The sequence below is a fragment of the Copidosoma floridanum genome, unplaced genomic scaffold (assembly GCF_036245765.1).
Source record: "Copidosoma floridanum isolate Cflo_tuat_1 unplaced genomic scaffold, Cflo_Japanese_pri ptg000029l, whole genome shotgun sequence".
NCBI lineage: Eukaryota > Metazoa > Arthropoda > Insecta > Hymenoptera > Encyrtidae > Copidosoma > Copidosoma floridanum.
This window is the reverse complement of record NW_028321906.1, coordinates 4,531,372-4,547,889: the sequence shown is the minus strand read 5'-3', so window position 1 is coordinate 4,547,889 and position 16,518 is coordinate 4,531,372. Positions and strand designations below refer to the sequence as shown.

General features: G+C 33.8%; 1 long non-coding RNA gene across 1 annotated transcript in view; it reads left to right on the top strand.

The window, feature by feature from the left end:
• The first annotated feature begins 7,246 nt into the window (after positions 1-7,246).
• Positions 7,247-16,518, top strand: part of LOC111643277 (uncharacterized) — an 89,503-nt gene continuing 80,231 nt past the window's right edge. Inside the window, exon 1 of the long non-coding RNA XR_016293323.1 lies at positions 7,247-7,360. This is a non-coding gene — a long non-coding RNA (uncharacterized LOC111643277). The remainder of the gene's footprint in view (positions 7,361-16,518) is intronic.

Sequence of the window (16,518 nt, the reverse complement as noted above, 5' to 3'; positions counted from 1 at the left end):
GAGTACCGCGTGTGTACACCTATCGAAATAATGAAATTGCTGAATTTTAAAACATTAAATTGAATTTTTTATCTCATATAAAAAAAATCTGCTAAAACCGTTATCTGATACCAGATGGTCAGCTAGAAGTGATGCTCTCACTTCCCTTCGTGCAGTTATTGCAATATTTCAAAATCTCTTTTGCTATTTTCGAGTGATACAACACAATCAAGTGAGATTAGACTCGAATCTTGAAGTTTATTTGAGAAACTTACTCAATTTGATAATATTTTTCTCACCATTTTTTGGGACGATATTTTTTTAAAATCAATTCAACTAACAGAACATTTCAAAAAGAGTCAATAGACTTGGCTGTAGTTGTCAATTTGCTTGTTTCTCTTAAGAAATAATTTCACAATTTGAGAGATAAATATTATGATTATACCAGAAAAATGAAAAAATTCATTAACGATTGTCAGGAAAAATTATTAACTCAGTGATAATTGCTTCGTACACAAGAATAAAAAAAGAATTCTTAGCTTCTACTTTCCCAAATATTGAAATATGTTTTCCAATATTCTTTTGTATGATGGTAACAAACTGCACTGGTGAGAGATCTTTTTTAGCACTAAAATTTCTTAACGAGGTTCGGTAGTGTTAGCGGGGGAAATCTTAGAGAGGCAAGGGGAGGGAGAGCGTCTGGCAACGTTGTGAATTTTTTCGGCTGCTGGCACGTCGTCTACTGTTGTTGTCGTCTACTGCTGTTGTTGTAGTCTACTGATGACAGTGTACTTTTTTATTCGGTTGAATTTTTTATAGTTAAATTTTCAATTGCAAAAGGAGTTTTTACTATTCATTACATTTTAAAGCGCGTGCTAAAAGCAGCGTTGCCAAGTCGTCTGCTGCGAGCACATTTTTTGCTGTTTTTTAATAGAAATTTGTGGTAGGGCTATCTCAAATTTTGACAAAATATTATTTTGACAATATTCTTTCATTTTAAAAAAAAAAAAGCAAGTTCATTTAGCCGTTTTTTTTTTATGTGAAATTTAAGTGATTTCTCCATAAGCCTACATGTTAAAATATTGTTTTTTCAGGTCAATATATCTTGAAAACGGTGTGGTTAAACCCTTCAAAAATTTAGCTGTAATTTGATACTATTATCCCAAACAACATATCGAAATTTCAAAAATTTTCATCATAAAAAATTATCACTACCGAACCTCCTTAAAGATGAGCACAGAATACAATGCTTGATAAAAGATTGAATAATTTGGCACTAATGTTTATCGAATCTGATCTTAGTAACAACATCGACTTTGAAATCAGTGCCCCTGATTTTGCATTTAAAAAATCTAGAAAATAATTGTAAATTACTGTACATTTTTTACTAAGGTAAAGGTACTAGTTACTGGCTGCGACCAGTACCTGGCCACCAACACCATTTCATAAATTATAAGAGTTAACTTTAATACTAATCCGTGACAGGATAACATTAAAACTTATCAATCATTCATTTTAAAATGCAATAATGTTAGTTTTCTTAGTTCAAGAAAAAAAATTTTGAAAAATGCCGGCTAGGTACTAGATCACTTGTACATAAAGTGTGTACATAACTTCACTTTTGGCGAGCACTAGTTGCCAAGCACTTCAAGTTATGTACGGGTTTAGCATGGGGTGGCCAGTTACTGGCTCCTAAATTTGGGCCACTGAAGCAACCTTTTTTTCAGTGGCCATGTACTAAAGCATCTGACATACTCAGATGATTATAAATAATTATTGTCTACGGTTGGATATACGACTTCTATTTATCGTATGGTTTAAAATAGATTTATAGCTTTTAAATGATACCCTACAAAAGATAAAATTTTAAAAGCCGTTTAAAATATATGATGTTCTTTTAATAATAGCTACTAAGTGGCCAGTAACAAGTACTTTTACCTTACTATAAAAGTTTCTATTTTAGGTATTGTTTCGGGAGCCCGAGCAAGAGGGGGGGAGGGAGCTTCTTTGGCTGTGACGAGACAAATACCAGAAAAATGTACGTTGCAGAGATAGTCAGCGTGGGTGTGTTTCACAATTAAAAAAAATTGAAACTTTCTCGAAAACTGTCCAACAAGATATCAGTCCACCAATATGGCTGTCGCTCCTGTTGAGCCTGTTTTGAAAATAATATTAAAAATTATTAGTGAATAAAATGACTACGAAGTAACTTATAAATTTATTGCATGAATCTATTTTTTTCTATTTTTTTAGATAAATAACAATTTTTGTAATCTCTGGTTTTTGTCAGTTGTATTTATACTTACCCCACTCATCCAAAGTTAAAGAACTCGCCTTTTTAAAAATAATTTTAAAGCTATGCTTTAGCAAAAAACTAAATATAATTTTAGCACAACAGTAAGAATTTTGTGAATATTCTTTTATTTTCCATAAAATTTTCAACCTTTACTTTATAAAAATATATCAAAAAACCCAAAAAATGAAGTAATATCAACCAACACCTCTCTGTGTGCTGTGATGATTTTTTTGTTACTTAGGAAACCTGTAAAAATTGTTATTTCCTGTCTATCTTGCTTCCTCTTTAATATACCGCGTATTTTTTTTATATTTGGTGGTTATGAAAACGCATGGCAAAAATAACTATTTTTGAATTATTGAAATTATTTACTAAATGCGATATAATTATTTTTTTAAACGTTAAAATAAGTTTTTCTTCTATTTTTATTAGACACTTTCAATTGGAATGTACCAACATCTGTTTACCTGTGCATATTGTAAGCATAACGACCTTTTTTCCATTGGAAAACTCTGAGAAATTTTAATTTTTTGCCATGATTTTCTTTCATAAATATGGCGTACTTTTAAATATTTTGAGGTTAAGTCATAATACGACTCGTTGAATAAATATTTGGCATGTGCATCGATGTGCCCAGTATGAAGTTTTGTTGGTACTCAATTATTGTATTAAAATAATAAAATACTTAGTCTTTTCATATGTATTAAAAATATGCGCAGTCACACGTCACATATGAGTTCATCCTCAAACGCACATCTATAATACATACGTACACACACACACACTAAACACATGGTCTTTGTTCTTGATGATCAAAAATTTTTTTGTAATAAAAAGAAGGAGAGAGAGAGAGGGATAGAGAAAAAAGATCGCCGAGCTAAGACGGATTGAGCCGATGAACCACAAGTGGGGCATCGCCACGCCAACAGTCGGCCTTCTACTACGCCATTGTACCATCAGTATCTACCTGGAGTTTCATAGGTATAGACGTTGTCGTACTACTGGTGCAAAGTTGATCTTCAGCCCTCGCAGAGCACGGTTCTGCAAGTGGAACGCAACGTGTCGTACTGTGTATTTTGTACTATATTTTTTTCTCTTTCGTGGATTTCAACGCGAGTTAAATTGGCCGAAACAAGACTCTTATATTTTTAACATATTATCAAATTTAGATTTTTCCGACAAAGGATTTTGAGGCTAAGTTTTTCTCCCTTATTCTATTGAAATTTTTTTCTTTTTCTTAATTAATGTTTATTTTAGTTTTTAAATTCATATTCTACTAATAAAACTCTTAGTTCGACATCTATTGTACTTATCAACTATCTAATTTTTGGTCTAGACTAGTGTCCAAAATATAGTATATAGTATCTGATATAGTTTTGATACTAAACTTGTATTTAAGTAATTAGAAATCACGCGGTCGTTGTTCCTATTGCTCAAGAACTTTTTTGTGATAAAGAGAAGGAGAGAGAAAAGGATAAAAAAAAAAGATCGCCAAGCTGAGACGGACGAAGCCGATGAACCACGAGTGAGGCTTTGCCACGCCAATAGTCAGCCTTGTACTACGCCATTGTACAATCAGTATCTACGTGGAGTTTTATAGGTATAGACGTTGTTGTACTTCTGGTGCAAAGTTGATCTTCAGCCCTTGCAGAGCACGGTTCTGCAAGTGGAACGCAACGTGTCGTACTGTGTATTTTGTACTATATATTCTTTTCTCTTTCGTGGATTTCAACGCCAGTTAAATTAGCCGAAACAAAACTCTAGTATTTCAAACATATTATTAACTTTAGATTTTCCCGAAAAAAGATTTTGAGGCTAAGTATTTCTCCCTTATTTTATTAGAATTTTTTTTTCTTCTTAATTTATAATGATTTCAGTTTTCAAATTCATTTTCCACCTATAAAACTCTCAGTTCGACATCTATTGTACTTATCAACTATCTAACTTTTGGTCTAGACTAGTGTCTAAGATATAGTATATGGAATTTAATATAGTTTTGATACTAACATTGTATTTTAGTAATTAAAAATCACGCGGTCTCTCTTCCTAATGCTCGAGAACTTTTTTGTGATAAAGAAAAGGAGAGAGAGAGAGATAGAAAAAAAAGATTGCCGAGCTGAGGCGGACGAAGCCGATGAACCACGAGTGGGGCTTTGCCATGCCAATAGTCGGCCTTGTACTACGCCATTGTACCATCAGTATCTACCTGGAGTTTTATCGGTATAGACGTTGTCGTACTACTGGTGCAAAGTTGATCTTCAGCCCTCGCAGAGCACGGTTCTGCAAGTGAAACGCAACGTGTCGTACTGTGTATTTTGTACTGTATTTTTTTCTCTTTGGTGAATTTCAACGCGAGTTAAATTGGCCGAAACAAGACTCTTGTATTTTTAACATATTATCAAATTTAGATTTTTCCGACAAAAGATTTTGAGGCTAAGTTTTTCTCCCTTATTCTATTGAAATTTTTTTCTCCTTTTTAATTTATGTTAATTTCAGTATTTAAATTTATATTCCACTCATAAAACTCTTAGTTCGACATCTATTGTACTTATCAACTATCTAACTTTCGTTTTAGACTAGAGTCCAAGATATAGTTTATGGAATTTGATATAGTTTTAATACTAACATTGTATTTTAGTAATTAAAAATCACGCGGTCTCTCTTCCTAATGCTCGAGAACTTTTTTGTGATAAAGAAAAGGAGAGCGAGAGAGATAGAAAAAAAAAATTGCCGAGCTGAGGCGGACGAAGCCGATGAACCACGAGTGGGGCTTTGCTATGCCAATAGTCGGCCTTGTACTACGCCATTGTACCATCAGTATCTACCTGGAGTTTTATCGGTATAGACGTTGTCGTACTACTGGTGCAAAGTTGATCTTCAGCCCTCGCAGAGCACGGTTCTGCAAGTGAAACGCAACGTGTCGTACTGTGTATTTTGTACTGTATTTTTTTCTCTTTGGTGAATTTCAACGCGAGTTAAATTGGCCGAAACAAGACTCTTGTATTTTTAACATATTATCAAATTTAGATTTTCCCGACAAAAGATTTTGAGGCTAAGTTTTTCTCCCTTATTCTATTGAAATTTTTTTCTCCTTTTTAATTTATGTTAATTTCAGTATTTAAATTTATATTCCACTCATAAAACTCTTAGTTCGACATCTATTGTACTTATCAACTATCTAACTTTCGTTTTAGACTAGAGTCCAAGATATAGTTTATGGAATTTGATATAGTTTTAATACTAACATTGTATTTTAGTAATTAAAAATCACGCGGTCTCTCTTCCTAATGCTCGAGAACTTTTTTGTGATAAAGAAAAGGAGAGCGAGAGAGATAGAAAAAAAAGATTGCCGAGCTGAGGCGGACGAAGCCGATGAACCACGAGTGGGGCTTTGCCATGCCAATAGTCGGCCTTGTACTACGCCATTGTACCATCAGTATCTACCTGGAGTTTTATCGGTATAGACGTTGTCGTACTACTGGTGCAAAGTTGATCTTCAGCCCTCGCAGAGCACGGTTCTGCAAGTGAAACGCAACGTGTCGTACTGTGTATTTTGTACTGTATTTTTTTCTCTTTGGTGAATTTCAACGCGAGTTAAATTGGCCGAAACAAGACTCTTGTATTTTTAACATATTATCAAATTTAGATTTTCCCGACAAAAGATTTTGAGGCTAAGTTTTTCTCCCTTATTCTATTAAATTTTTTTCTCCTTTTTAATTTATGTTAATTTCAGTATTTAAATTTATATTCCACTCATAAAACTCTTAGTTCGACATCTATTGTACTTATCAACTATCTAACTTTCGTTTTAGACTAGAGTCCAAGATATAGTTTATGGAATTTGATATAGTTTTAATACTAACATTGTATTTTAGTAATTAAAAATCACGCGGTCTCTCTTCCTAATGCTCGAGAACTTTTTTGTGATAAAGAAAAGGAGAGAGAGAGAGATAGAAAAAAAAGATTGCCGAGCTGAGGCGGACGAAGCCGATGAACCACGAGTGGGGCTTTGCCACGCCAATAGTCGGCCTTGTACTACGCCATTGTACCATCAGTATCTACCTGGAGTTTTATAGGTATAGACGTTGTCGTACTACTGGTGCAAAGTTGATCTTCAGCCCTCGCAGAGCACGGTTCTGCAAGTGAAACGCAACGTGTCGTACTGTGTATTTTGTACTGTATTTTTTTCTCTTTGGTGAATTTCAACGCGAGTTAAATTGGCCAAAACAAGACTCTTGTATTTTTAACATATTATCAAATTTAGATTTTCCCGACAAAGGATTTTGAGGCTAAGTTTTTCTCCCTTATTCTATTGAAATTTTTTTCTTCTTCTTAATTTATGTTGATTTCAGTTTTTAAATTCATATTCCACCAATAAAACTCTCAGTTCGACATCTATTGTACTTATCAATTATCTAACTTTTGGTCTAGACTAGTGCCAAGATATAGTTTATGAAATTTGATATAGTCTTAGTATTAATATTCTATTTAGAAACATTGGCTGAGTTTCGTCGATCAAGTATTCTTAAAACCTCAAAAAAGTATCGTTTCAACGTTGCAAGTTGCTCGAGCAGGAAAAATATTTTTATTGATGTACGCTTTGAAGTGAACGAACAATTAAAGTTTTATTGAAAATCAATTTCTTAAATTTTTTGTCGTTTTTATCATTTAAGCTTCAACTATATAACGATTTCTCATATACAAGAACTTTTTTGTGTGCGTGATATCGGTCAGGATTGCTTCCATAGATATTTAAATCTATTTGTATCGATACGCGTTTGTTTTAACGAATGTACCTTTACATATTTATTTCTCATATACTGCACGGGTTTTTGAGTTAATAAACTCAATTATAATGCTTCTAAAATATTAACATTTTTTTTTATGTACACCGCATTTTTGTTTGATATGTTATGATTTTTCTTAATATTGTATAGTTTTCTTCACAGCTTAAGTTACTACAAATTTTGGAGTACCTGAGAATTAGATAACGCTGAATGTGGTCTCTTCTTAAGGAATTCAAGCATAACTTATTTGGACTTTCGTTACAGCTGGGGCATCTTTCCATCTTTCGTCGAGGAATCAGTGAGTACGCTTACATTTTTTTACTGTAAAGATTAATTTTTTTAGTATTTATTTGATTAACTCCATCATAATACTATTTATCAAGAAAGTAGTAGTTTTTATACCTGGTTACGTATGGCTTGCCCATGTTGAATGCACATCAGGGGCGAACCCTATTTTTCCTACCGAGGGCACACCCAGCCCTCAAAAATGCCCAAGGTAGGAAAAATTATTTATCCCTTGTCATTGCTAGTTTAGACGATAAATGCAGCACAAGTCACTCGTCCGCTACGTATATTAAAAGTATCATTTTTCGTTATTTTCACGTATCATAATAGTTAAAAATATCTCAGCTTTATAACACGTAAAAAAGCAGAAAAACAGAATATGTGTGTATGAATGTTCATACACACATATTCGCATATATAGACGTAAGAGGGCATCAGAGGTTCAAAACAGCAAATCTCGCGTAATCTGGAGGTAAAATAGTACAGCAGCGGCTAAGGCATGAGGTTAGCCAGTTGGCAAGCTCTGCTCGTCCCTTTAAGCTAAGTTTTTTAAGTTGCTAGCTTCTATTCGCTGTGTGCAAGGTCAGTGCTGTCACCATTTTGCCGGACATTTCATGATAAAGTAAATGGGAGAAAATGACGCGGCTACCACTAGCGGATTTGCCGGACAATTCTATAAGACCGCATGTAACAGTGACAAGTAGCGCCAGCACTCCCCTCAACCACTTGCACACAGAAAATAATCATGCTTCTTTTAGTCACTCTTTTGTCGCTTACTTTCTCTGTCTCCCACTCTCTTTCACTATATATATCTTTCTTTTTTCGGCTCATCACACTTTCGCTTTTTTGTGGTAATTTACCTTATTACGAGTTAAATTAAATTGCAATCGTAAAAGGGGTTACATAGGTTCAATTGAAGAGAATAATACTGTTTATGTTTTTAAGCATTGTTGAGTCACCCATAATACTATTGTATTCAATTTAAAATTGTGATAAAGTTTGTAACGTTGCATTTTTAGCCCCGAATCGACGTTTTCACGTCGACGCGAAGCCGCCCCAATACAATGCACTAAAACACCTCCGATCACATATGACACCTAAAACAACAAAATTCTGCGACCCAATACTGTCTCAAACGCCTTGGCTTGGCTCAGCTCTGCTCTCCCGATGTAGACTCTTACCTAGAGGAGGCCCTGTCGCGGACTGTTCGTCGGGAGGCGGACAGTTCCCGAGGAAAACGACCAGGATGAAAATATTTCACTCATACAAATAAATACACCAACACGAATTTCACTTTTAGACTACTCTCTATTTCATTTACAATAGATGAACACTTCTAAAGAATCGACGCTACCTCCAGCACTAACTCGCAATTCGCAGTACATACATACTTTTGCTCTCATACCCCGCATACCTACACCTACACGCACACGCACACACTCAAAGTTCCTGCACTCGACCTAGAGAATGGCTCGCTCCGACGTTACGACAACCCGGTTCGATCACGAGAGCACTTGGCCATAACAAAACGCATTCGATCCTGAGCTACCTCACGCATCAACTCGATGACGAGAACACACACTACATATCCTCTCTTGGTCCGCAGGGTGTCCTACCGGCGGCCTCACCAGCTAGTGTGCCGAGTCTCAGATGATGCTGCGAACGTGTACACTTATTGTCACAAGGAGTCCTTACCATCGGCCTTACCCACCAGTTTACCAAGTCTCAGACAACGCTGCGAACAGTTACACACACACTCACACACACACACACTACGATGTCCTACCGCAACGGTCAGCCGTCAACACTTCGCTTCGAATAAACACACGCACTACGTCCTATCGCAGCGAACCGTCGACCTCTCGCCAACTGCCGAGACTCAGACAACGCTTCGCTTTGAATACCCACACACACACTCTTTCTAACACGCAGTGCTACAGTTTCCCGTCATTTCGAATGCATTGACTCACTCGCGATTCAAGCGATCACGCCCACCAAGCTGTTTTCCCCGGCCCGAACGTCTTCCTCTCGAACAAACTAATTCTCGCTCTCTCACTCTTTTAGTAACTTCGTCCCCCCCCCCTCGCGTACACATCTTAATCTTCTCTTCAACCACGAAAAAAGCCACGAAAAAAGACACAGTACCAGCAACCACACACGCTCATCCACACGCCCGCTTTTTACCCTTTTCCTCGACACATCCTACACTCGACAACCTCACCTCGAAGCCACACATACTATGTCTCTCTCCCTCACTTCCCCACTAGTCGCTAACTTTACCACGCACTACGCGAAATATCTCTAGACCATCATCTTCAGGGTAGATGCCGGCGTCGTGTCTTCTCGATGTCGCCCACTGCCATCCTACTTCTCGTAATTGCGTAGTCTTTAGCCAGGCTGCAGATGATGCCTCGATACTGCCTCGAAATCTCTTCTATCTCTTTATTTCCCCTACTTCTCTCATACGACCTAGCTCGCACACGTCTCGTTTCCCCCTTAACTATACGTATATATATATACATATATATATATATATATATATATATATATATATGCATGTATACATACACTCCTTATATTCCCGGCGCATTACAATTTTACCAAAGACACAGTAACAATACAATCAATAATTACAATAATCGCTACAAATCAACAACCCATCTATTTTCCCACCGACCAACAGACTCACACTAAAATGTACAAGTAGATATAACTGCGCACATAGTGTTCACGCTATCACCACTTATAGTCCTTTAATTACACAGTTTTTCTTATTATTCTCCTTTTTCCCGCTCGCACTTCTCTTTGCTCATCCTCACTGGCTATATCTTTTCGTCATCCTCTCCTCTTTCCTCGCATGAAACATAACGAAACACAAACACAAGTACACAGGGCATTAAAACGAGCCTAAAACATCAAATTTTACATAGAGTCGAGTTTTGGTGTTTTCGGCTCCAAATGAAAAATGATCCCATCATAAGTTTGTTGTAGATATGTGTTTTTCAATGTATGCACGTTTCATAAAAAATGATCTATTTATTATTAATTTTATACGTATATAAATTCCACGGGCGCAACATTTATTACAAATGCAGTTAGTGTTGTGATGCTTACATAATGCCTATAAAATATTAATAAGTGTTGACAGGACTTTATTTATGAACTGCAAAATTTTTAACTGATGAAAATATATTTCAGATATTTTTGTTGTTTTTTGAAAATTGATTTCAGAGTTTGAAACTTTAAAATATTTAAATTTATCCTTATGAAAAAATACTTTATAAAGTACATTTTTAAAAAGATTATTTATTTAACTTAGAAATAGTAGTTTCATCTAATAGTTTGTAAAACTTTCTAGTTTTAAGGTGTATTCTTACACATACACTCCATCGTATTATGACGGTTAAATAATCTTTATTCCTTAAACTTTTTATGTCAATAAAATAACATACATTTGATCAGGATTCAACATTTTTCTGTTTTTTTCTAAACCTGATTTAGGTGAATGAATATTTTTGCTAGTTATCGCTCTTATTATTGTTATTATTAGAGCTTGTACTGTACTACTATCTATTTCTAGTGCACGATTTAGTTATTTGTTGTATCCTCATAGATACTCAAATACTTGAAAGGATGAAAACTAAAATTTAAAACCTTGTAAGAAATATAGGACAATAAGTATTTTTTGCTGAAAACAGTGTCACAATGCTTGGATATAAATCCCAGTTAGAAACGACTGTAAAAAATTTTTAACTAATGAGTTGGCCCTGCTGGAATTAAACAAACTTTGGCTACACAAAAGCACGACAAGAACTACATCTTATATCTTGACAAGACATACTAACTAAGGACTGAACACATCCAATGAATCTGATGGGTAGGTTGTTGCTGAATATAATAAAAGAGCAATTGTCGCGGGAGATATTTCTGTAAGTGTGTGATAAAAAGGAGAATCGTAAGCTCTTATAGTCCCTATTGTGTTAAATTGATGAATTGACTTGACAAATAAAAAATCTATTATCAGTATGATCAAGCAGGAATAGCCAAGCTTTTAAAGATCTAGTCTTTTAGAGGATAATAAATTATAATAATTTACCTGTTTAGTGTTAGTCATATAGTATTTAAATTTTTTTTATACATCCCACCGAAATTTTGTGCATTTTGCTCCGATTTCACGACAGAAACAGCCTAATAACAGTCCTACGCCAGATGTGCCACTTTACTGAGGGATTGCGCTAATTGTACAAATTAACTGTTATAAATTTGTTTTGTGCATGCAGTGGACCGTTGCATGAGCAAATACTAATGACGAGTTGCATAATTGGCATATTAGAAAAATTTAAATCTCAATACTCAAGATACAACTATAACTAAAATTTTTTTAAAATAAATTATTTAAATTTCATTATTGTATAATGTATTTAGTAATATACATTAGCGTTAGAATAAGATACTATAAATTTTTACAATAACTTGATTTGTTGAGTCAGTATTTTGATAAGAGAGTGAATCATTTAAAATGTCTGAGGCGTATACAAAATTTTTTTATATTCTGTTGATATATTGCACCTATTACTAAAATCAATACAATATCAAGACAAGAAGTCTCAACGTGAGGGGTATAGTTTATATTATATTCCATACAAGATCTTTAAAAGTCTTGGTCTGGAGTCCCTTTTTTAAATCAATATTTACATTTTTAGATACAACTGGTTTACGGAAGTGCCTTATTTTTTTCCCGTGCCAAAAGTATAATTATCGCTTACGAAGACACAAGAATAAATTATTTGCAAAACTTCACGTCAGATTCAGCTAAATTTTGATTTTTAGTTTCATTCTTATACCACAACCTAACATTTTACATCCAGACAATTTTATTTATGGGAAAAATTTACTGGCGCAAAGATTGCGTATCCCGAGAAATTATAATAAGTTTTTTGCAAGTAACTTTTAAGTAGTAAATTTTCTATATTCTTATTTATTCTTCCAAAAACGTTTTCATACTTAGGAAACTAAAGAAAACATTGTAAACATAAAGAACTAGGCCTTTCTCATTCTTTATTTGGTTTTGATTGAAAGTGTTTGTGTAGTTTAAGAAAGATGTATACCTCATAAAAATCCAACTTTCTTGTTCGACATATTTTGACCCAAGTTTGAACTCCCATGATTTAGAAGATTATAAATATTTGAAAAAAATTTAAAAAAAAGAAGGTTAGCTTATAACAGAATAAAGTTGACATCGTAATACAAAGTTATATAATGCAACAGTTGTAGATAATAAGTAGAAATCTACTCACACGTCCTTTTATTTGAATTGAACAATAACAAAGTTAACAATAATTTGTAAGGGCCAATTTTAAGTATCCATTAAATGTTGTAAAACATTGTATAGAATGATTATTTGATGAGTAATTTTAGTTGCCCCATAAAGATTGCTGACAACTTTGTTTTTGTTTATAAGTTGTAGATCTTATGAAAATACAAATTTTTGAATTTTTTTCTAAGACTTCCTTTATACCCTTAAAATTTAAGAAAATATTTCAACACATGAAAAAGTCAGTTTGTTTATTACAGCTCATGTTTAAGATTAATCCATAGTTAAGGACAGTTACAAATCTTGTTGCTTCACGTTTCTGTAATACATATTTGTACATAGAATATGATTATTATCATCTAAATGAAAATACTTTGCAAAAGTATTTAGTTCATAATAGTTTGTAGAATATTGCGCTTGGCCCTGATTGGCCTACCAAATCAGCTGTGGAATGTTTGTAACGTATTTTATGCCTATAGGTGAATTTTTACGTTACAAATGAAGCTAAAATCCCATTTATCAGAGTAAACTTGTGCACGTGCAAAGTAAAATAATATGCGGATAATTAATCAAGCAATTTTGTCTACAGTTCTATTGGCTTTATGAAAAGTAAAAACAATGTAACTTTAATGTTGTGTATCCTCAAAATGGCAAGCTGAATTGGCATTGGAAAAGGTAATTGATCAAAAAATTAGTCAAGTTTCTGTAACAGGCAAATAAAACAAATTGTAAATACTTCTTCTGAAAAATTTGAATTCAATCTAATTAAAGATGTTGATTAACGTTAGTAAATTTTGGTACTCGTTATTTTATATACGATAGTTAATTTATTTTTGACCTAAAGTTATTAATGACACATATACGAGTACATACCTTCAGGCAGCATGACTTCTGAAATATTCCAATCTTCGTAACGTTTGCAAAGTGTTGGGATATAACCGTATGACAAAAAAACAAAAAAAAAAAAAAAAAAAAGGAAAAAATTAAGCTAACATTTACAAATTGCTTAACGGTAGGCATGTGTACGTGTAGTGCTATGAGAGTGGCATATTTTAAAGGTACATAAGTGATAACGCGAGTACTGCTGCACTCAATGCGTGTTACAAAATTGTGGGGGAGATATGGCGCGTGTCAGCAGAGCGACTACGTATAATAGTAGAAATTTACATTCTTACGATTAATTGTTAGTTTGTTAATTACGCTGAAAATGTATAATTTTAGTAAATTATAATCTTAGTAATAATAACAATATTTTATCATACAACTGGCTACAAGTCATTTGAAACAATACATTCATTGCAACATAAAATCCCGAGGGCAGAAAGTAGAAATACCATGGGCTAGAGCTTGATGTGTAGTAACAAAAAATAAAATTAATAGCAAAATAGCTGTTTATGTAACAAAGGCAGAAAAGACGATTTCCCGCACGAGTCATGATTGACTCGCATGAGTCGCTGGAGTTGACGGGAACGAGTGCCAGTTGACCACACAAGTGCGTAGCACGAGTGTGATCGCAATGCACGAGTTACCGTCACCAGCCACGAGTGCGAGTCTATCACACGAGTGTGGAAAATTCGTCCCGTACGAGTTGTGTACAATATTTTTCGCAATAAGTGTGAGGAAAATAGTAAGTATGTTGATGATTCGGAAGGAAGGTTGTAAGGGGTCCAGGGGTGGTAACCCCTGATGGAGGATCAGGGGGCGGAGCTTGGGCATACGATTGAAAAATATTAAACGATCGTTCAAAAAAAAAATAAAAAAAGTAATTTTATGCTTTAAAAATAAAAGCAGAAATCGGATTAAGTTAAAATTTTAATTAAAAAAATAAACTTTGAAATACTTAAACAGAAATATTTTAAAAGAATTTTACAACTGTAACTAATTTCGTTAAAGGACCCCACACCAACCAAATGGGATTATGGTACCTAATGAAATGTTCTGAAATCATAATATGATACAATTTAATGGAATTAACAATAAAAGTCATTAAAAAATAATTTTAGTTGAGAGTTGAGACTTACACCAGGTTGGGTTATGATAGTTGTACTCAAACGGTATCTTAATTCGTTTCATGCGAGATTTATAGTATGTAAAAATATCTTTTCTGGTGTACGGAAATATTTTTGCCACACACCTTTTCCACACACTGTGCGGCAAAAAACTTTTTCACACATTTTTGCTGCACACTGTGCAAAAAATATTTGCCGTACACTTTTTCTACACACTATGTGGGAAAAAAAGTTTTCCACTCTAAAAATAGTGCGTAAAACACCTTTTTTCCGCAAACTAGTTTTTTTTTTTTATAATGTCGTGAAAAAAATTTATCTTATGAAATGCATATTATGTATGAATGAGTATGATGAATATTACTTTAATAAATAGCTGTATGAAGCAAATACGCGATATATTGATGACGTTCGCTCTTACTATGTCCTAGTATACAATTTGAGCTTGGACCGTGTCTCTTCAGTCACGCTCCTATCGAATTCTGATTTCTTCACACGAAAAGAATCTAACCTCACTTTTTTGACAGCACTTCTTGAGCAGTTTGTTAGACAGCATACCCATAGATATTATGGCCTTCTGCACAAGGCCTTAATAATAAACAGCCTTAAAGTGATTAGCCATGAGCTTGAACGACTCAGAACTCAGATAAATCGCTCTAGAAGGAGGCCTTCGAAACAGCAGACAAAATGAACGAGAGCCCGAATCAGTCATAAAAGCTCATGGTTGACAGAGGCAGGTATGACGTATTATAATGCGTGGAACGTGTGTGTGTGTCTTCCTACAAACTTGTTGAGGCTGTATTAGATTTTCAGTTACATAGCTATATAAGCTCCAAAGATAAGTTCTTATTAGACAGATAAGTGAGAAACCCAAGGCTTCTCCGTGTTTAAATCTATTGAGTTTTAAATTATAAAGTCCTTTAACTACAAATCATATATTTATGTAGTGTTCAAACACGTCTAAATATTTTAAATTTCAAATGATGCAAGCGCTGGGTCATCAAGTGCTTAAAACTTATCACTCCAGCGTTTTGCAACTTAACGAACATACAAAGTGTTTCTATGATCCTATAAGTTGGACTATGATAATTGTGCTATTTATAGCAGCACCCTAAAAATTAAACGAAATTTTTTAACATGAATTATTAGGTCGTTTATGAAAGTATTGCAGTATCATCGTAGTTTTATGAAACATCAATGGTTTTCAACTAAATAATACAGAATCATAGAAAAAGTTTGAATATAATCTTAGTCTACTAATAACTAATAACTCATCAGTTGGAACAAAATTAATGTAATGTTCTGACAAGATACATTCTGATATTTTTAATTTATTAACTGTAGTTTAGAAAAAAAAATGTTCAAGTAATTTATCTTCACAAAAAGTATTTTTCTCAAATATAATGATTTGACAGTAGTAGTTTTACAATCTTTTTTCCTCATGTTGCATGAAAACATTAATGTATAACTTGTCAAAGACAACGTAATAAATTACATTCATATGTTTGTTTTTCTCTCCTCTCATGGCTTTTCGTCCTCCTTCTGCTAGACTGTAGGTATAAAAAACAGTTAAAAATAATTAGAAAATGTTTTTGATACATGAGTTATGAATAACTCAGATCTGAAATAATACGACTTAGAGAGTGATCCATATATTTAGTAATATCTAGTGTTACTAAGGACATCGAGTTTTAAGTACTTTGATTCTTTTCTATCATATTTCAAAAGTAAGTGGGGTAATCTTTCAATTTCATTATGTATTACAAGTAAGCAGACACGAAATTAAATGCATAATATTGGCCAGTAAGAAATACAGAGTAAACTTATGTATATATATCATTTACAAGCTTG